At 39.9% G+C, this 5,739-nt stretch overlaps 1 pseudogene; it reads right to left on the bottom strand.

Moving 5' to 3' along the window:
* Positions 1 to 2,624: 2,624 nt before the first annotated feature.
* Positions 2,625 to 5,387, bottom strand: LOC128584301 (ubiquitin-conjugating enzyme E2 R1-like; annotated as a pseudogene).
* Positions 5,388 to 5,739: the final 352 nt, after the last annotated feature.

Here is a 5,739-nt window from a genome sequence, read left to right as displayed (position 1 = left end):
CTGAAACATTGCTGAATTTATTTATTAATTCCAGGAGTCTCTTTGGAATTATCTTTGGGTTTTTCTATTATAATATTATATTATCAAAAAACACAATACTTTGACCTAATGTTTGGATAGGTCATGCATGATTTCTTTCTAGGACTTCTAGCACCATATTAAATAGAAATGGTGATAGTGGGCATCCTAGTCTTGTCTTAGATCTGAGTGAGAATGATTTCAACTTTTGAACATTCAGTATGATGTTGGCTGTGGGTTTATTATATATGGTTTTCATAATTTTTAGTTATGTTTCATCTATGTCTATTTTGTTAAGAATTATTTTTATAAAAGGGTGCTGAATTTTGTCAAATGCTTTTTTCTACATCTGTTGAGATAATCATATGATCTCTCTTCTTCTATTTATGTGGTGAATAACATTTATAGATTTACATATGTTGGACCATCCTGCCTCCCTAGGATAAGCCCTATTTAGTCATGGTGAATTTTTTTTTTTTTTTGGTGTTTTTCTGAATTTGGTTTGCTAGAATTTTATTGAGCATTTTTTCATTTGTATTCATAAGGGATATTGGTCTATAATTTTCTTTTAAGTTGGGTCTCTTCCTGGCTTTGGTGTCAAGAAGAATGAATTGAGGGTGATTCTTTCCATTTCTATATTATAAAATAATTTCTGTTGTATGGGTATGAATACTCCTTTATAGATCTGAGAAATTTTTTCCATGAAACCATTTGGCACATGACTTTAATTTGTTGGGAAGTTTTTTTGTTTTTGTTTTTGTTTTTTTTTTTTTTTTTGAGGAGAAGGAAAGAGAAATCTATTGCTTTGCCACCAAAGGATGAAAATGACAATCAATGGTCTCAGAAATCCAAATTCTTGCTTCTAACTGGAAGCACAGAGCTTTTAAATATTCTGACCCCATAATCCCATCTTGGGTCAATCAATCTTATGGCCTCTGCCTGGATTCATTGCTGAAAGATTTCTTTAGTCATGCTTCAATTTTGTTGCTAATAATTGGTCTATTTACGAGTTCTGTTTCTTCCTGATTGAACCTTGAGGGCTTATGTGTTTCTGGAAACTTGTTTAGTTTACCAATGTTTTGGAGTTAATATGCACAGAGATTTTTAAAGTATTCAGAGACCATATTTTGTATTTCTGTGGTTATCAGTTGTAATATCTTCTTTTCCATTCTGACTGAGCTTATCAAGTTCCTTTCTTTTCTGTTTCTGGTTGATCTAGCAAGACGTCTATCAATTTTGTTTATCTTTTCAAACAACTAACTTTATGTTTTATTAATATTGTTCATTTTTTTTAATTTCATTTATTCTGCTCTCAACTTAGTTATTTCTACTCTTCCTAGTTTGGGTGTATCTCACTCTTTCTTTTCTAGTTCCTTGAGATGATTCATTAGATTGTTGGTTTCTGATCTCTATATTTATTTATTTATATATTTGTTTTTATTTATATTTATTTATTTATGTTTATATATATTTTGATGTAAGCATTTTAGGCTATGAATTTTCCCTTTAGGATCGCTTTTGCAGAATCCCATACATTTTGATGGCTTGTGTCTCATTTGTCATTCAGTTTGAAGAGTCTTTTGATTTTTTATTAATTTCATTATGGTTTCAAAATCATTCAACAGCAGGCTACTGAATTTCCATAACTTTGTGTAGAATGGAGTGCTTCTTTTGGATTTTATTTCTAGGTTTTTTTCCCACTCTGTCTGAGAAGATACATGATATGATTTCCACTTTTGAATCTGCTGACCATGTACTGTGGCCTAAAATATAATTAATCTTGGAAAATGTTCCATGTGTTGATGAGAAACATATATATTCAGTATTTGGGTGAAGCATATATATTCAGTATTCATATATATGCAATCTTGGAAATGTTCCACGTTTGATGAAAAGCATATATTTCATATATTCAGACATCTGTATATGTCTGTTTGTTCCATTTGTTCTAGAGTCCCAGTTTAGTCCAGTGTTCTTTATTTCTTTTTTTTCCCTCGTAAAGCAGTTTTATTTGGATTTCAAACAACCGAAAGCAGAGAGAAGAGGTGGCCATAGCTAATCTGTCCACTCACAAGCTGAGAAACACACCAAGTCTCTGGTTCCAGGCCATGGAGCTGGCCAGGTCCCCACACCTGGGACAGCAGGGAGTTGGCCCCTACATGTACCTGTCTGTGGCTTCGGGCGGCTCTTCTGGGCTGTGGCCAGTCCCCAAAGTTAGGGCATCCAAGCAGCAGTCAGGGCCATGCTGCCTTCTCATAAGGCAGATTGCAGCCACAGCCTGTCCCAGGCTCTGGGACAATGTGGACAGTGGGGTAGCCCTTCTTACCTGAAGCAGAGGAAAACCCAGAACAAATACAGGGAAGGGGAAAAAAAGACCTAAAATGAAACAATTAAAGGGTAGGGGGAACCAACACAAAACCTTCCATGAGTCCACCACCTGAGAAGCCCATTCGGTCTAGTCCTAGAGAGGTAAAACTCTGTTAAGTTTATTTTAGCAGGGCACATGCTGTCAGGACCCCTCATTGCTGAAGTCATCTTCATAATACCAAAGCAGCTGTCAGCTTGTCGCCATCTTCCCAGTAATAGGGGTATAAGAGTCAAAGGCCTCATTGTGTGCAGGTGCCTCGGGTCTTCGCAGCACTCGGCTACGGTGGTGGGCACCCTCCCACTGTCATGCTCCCCAGCCACTTTGCTCCCCAGGCCTAGATGATGTCTGTGTCCTCTGGGTCCTTTCCTGTGCTCTCTTTCCACTTCCTGTACATCACCGAGGCATCCATGTTGGCTGGTGAGCAGGTTGCTGAGCTCACTGAAGAGAGAGATCATGCTCAGGAGGGTAGTCCTGACATTCTGGGTGGGATCCCACCTTTCCAAGGGCAGCTCCCCACTGTGGGGGTCGTCAACGAGGGGTGGAGGGTGGGGGCTGTGGAGGGTGGACATGCACCTGTCCCCAGTCTCTTAGAGGTTAGGGTGCCACATCTTGGTCAGGAACCGAACGGCCAGTGGGGAGTAAGGGTAGTCAATAGGGAACCTGAAGCATGCCTTGCAGTAGCCACCCTCGCTGTAATAGGTATTGGGAGGCCCAAAGATGGCCACCTGGCCGTTGTACAGGTCACCTTCATCCACCAGTGTCACCCGGACACCCTGGACCAGCTTCTTCCTGATGAATTGCTTCCTTTACCATCGCATAATGACCACTTTTTTCTTTCTTTACTATTATTGATTTAAAGTCTATATTTAAATGAGAATAGCTCATGAGAATGGCTATACCTAATTTTTAAAATTTAATTTTCTTGGAATATACCCCCCTTCTCCTTCGCCTTGAGTCTGAATGTTTTCTTGTGGGTTAGATGTGTTTCCTGTTTGCTTGTCCGAAAATGTAGTTACTTATCTCTCATATAGGAAACTTAGGTTTGCTGGCCACAAAATTCTAGGTTTGCAGTTATTCAGTTTAAGAAGACTGTAGATCAGTTCTAATCTCTTCTGGCTTATAAGGTCGTAGTTGAGAAGTCTGAAGTTAGCCTGATAAGTTTTTCTCTGTAAGTTCTCTTACGTTTTTTCCTTAAGGCTTGTAGCAGTTCCTCCTTCATGTTAACTTTGGATGGTCTGATGACTGTTTCATGGTGCTTTCCTCTTTGAAATGAATCTTCCAGGTCTTTCTTGCACAATTTGTATCTGGATAGCTAGATTTCTAGCAAGAACAGGGAATTTTTCTTCAATTATTCCTTTAAATAGGTTTTCCAACCCTTGTGTGTTTTCTTCTCCACCCTCAGGGATGCCTATAATTCTTATGCTAGGCCGCTTTACATGATTCCATATTTCTTACAGGCTTTGTTCATTCATTTTAATTCTCTGTTCTTTATCATTGACTGACTTGTTTAATTCAAAGGTATTCTTTTCAAATGCTAAGATTCTTTTTTCTGCTTGGTTTAGTCTATTCTTAAGACTTTCCTCTTTATTTTGTATTTCCTTGAATAAATTTTTCATTTCTGTATGTTTATTAGATATTTTAAAAATATTTTTCTTTCTTTAGTGAGTTTTTCACACATTTCTGCAATATTTTCAGCTTTCTTTGTGTTAGTTTTTCATTTTTTCTTGTATTTTGTTGAGCTTGCTTATTATAATCCACATCTGAAATTTTTATCTGTCATTTCAATATTTTCTTTTGGTTGGTATGCCTTGCTAAAAAGGTGTTTTCAAAAGAAAACTTGTGCTTGTGGAGGTGGGGTCATCTAAATTCATGATGTCACAGTCTGGAATGGGCTTCACTCCTCTTTACCCTCCCCTACATTTTCCTCCTGATATTTGTGGCAGATAAGAGCTAAAGCCAGCCAAGTACCTCCATGACTGTGATGCAGGCCAAGAGGTTCTCTACCCAGGATACCACCTGAAAATGGAGCATGGTATCGTGGGAGGAGGGGTACACTGAAAGCACACCACAGCTAGGAATCACACTAATCTGTCCGTGCAGCTACCCTTCCTGAGACTAATCTCCCCTCCATGCCCCAAAGCAGCATATTCAAGACCTGAGGATATGGGATCTGGCCTGTGGGCCCATCCTTGGGTCCCTGACAATCAATCCTTGACCACTGCAGTTAGAAGCACACTTGTCCCAATTTTCCCATGGGTGCCCAAACAAGTGTGATATCCCTCTGCCTTGGGGTGCGCCCCTCGGTGGTGGAGTTACCAGGCAAGTAGCACCAGGAAGGGCTGGCTAGTAGGGAGCTCATAGTCTATGCACCCCTCAGTCTGTTGCAGGACTCCAAGAAGAAAAGTCTGGTCCCCACTCTCTGTGGAAGCTTCATTATGGTGGCTAATTATCTATCTTGGCAGCCATGGGCAAGGGAAGGCAAAGGGAGAAAAAGAGTCTATATGGAGGAAAACTAGCACTCTGGTGTGTACATCCCATTCAGGGAGGCTGCCCACCCAGCATGTCTGTTCAGTGAGTCATGAAAATCACCTAAGACCTATTGAACGCCTATGGCTTCTGCAGTGTGGGCTAGAACTAGAAAAGATCTGTGTGGCAGCGAGCAAGATCAAACCCCCTGGGAGTGACAAAGGTGAATGGCAATTAGAAAAACAATATGATGCCTGCCATCCTGGCTCAGGTCTGTGGAGATAGGAGGTGCCACCGGAATGCTGGGAGACGAGTACCCTGACAACAAAAAGATCTCAGCTCCCTGTTGGCAGCAATTTTGGGGCTCATGTGGGCAGAAAGTCTCTCTTGCAGGTTGGAATCCACTAACTATCAGCCATGCATGTAAAGGAAAAACAGATGGTTCCACATAGCCTTCTCACTGGGCTCCAAGCCTTTCAGGGATTGATACCTGCTGATACCTTATTCCTTCTTCTGCTCCACAACTTCTTGCCATGGAGTCTCGTAAAGGTTCTGTCCACCCCCCAAACCCTGGATCACACCAGATCTATGCTCAGTTATTCATTGTTTCTCATCTTAAATTTCTCATTCTTAGTGAGATGCTCTGACAACTAGTATCTCTGGTCAGCCATCTTGCCACTTTCAATAATGAGTAGAAAAACTAACTAATTAGAAGATAAGCAAGAAATTGGATGACTTAAGCAACATTATAAACCAACTCAATCTAAAGCACATCTGCAGAGTCAAATTTCAAAATGGAAGATTATAGAATTTTGCCTAGTATATGTGGAACATTTTCCAGGATAAGCCATAAAACAAACCTTAATAAACTTACAATCATTAAAATC

The sequence above is a fragment of the Nycticebus coucang genome, chromosome 4, assembly GCF_027406575.1.
Source record: "Nycticebus coucang isolate mNycCou1 chromosome 4, mNycCou1.pri, whole genome shotgun sequence".
Taxonomy (NCBI): domain Eukaryota; kingdom Metazoa; phylum Chordata; class Mammalia; order Primates; family Lorisidae; genus Nycticebus; species Nycticebus coucang.
Note: the sequence above shows the minus strand (reverse complement) of the source record. Positions and strands in the feature narration are given on the sequence as shown.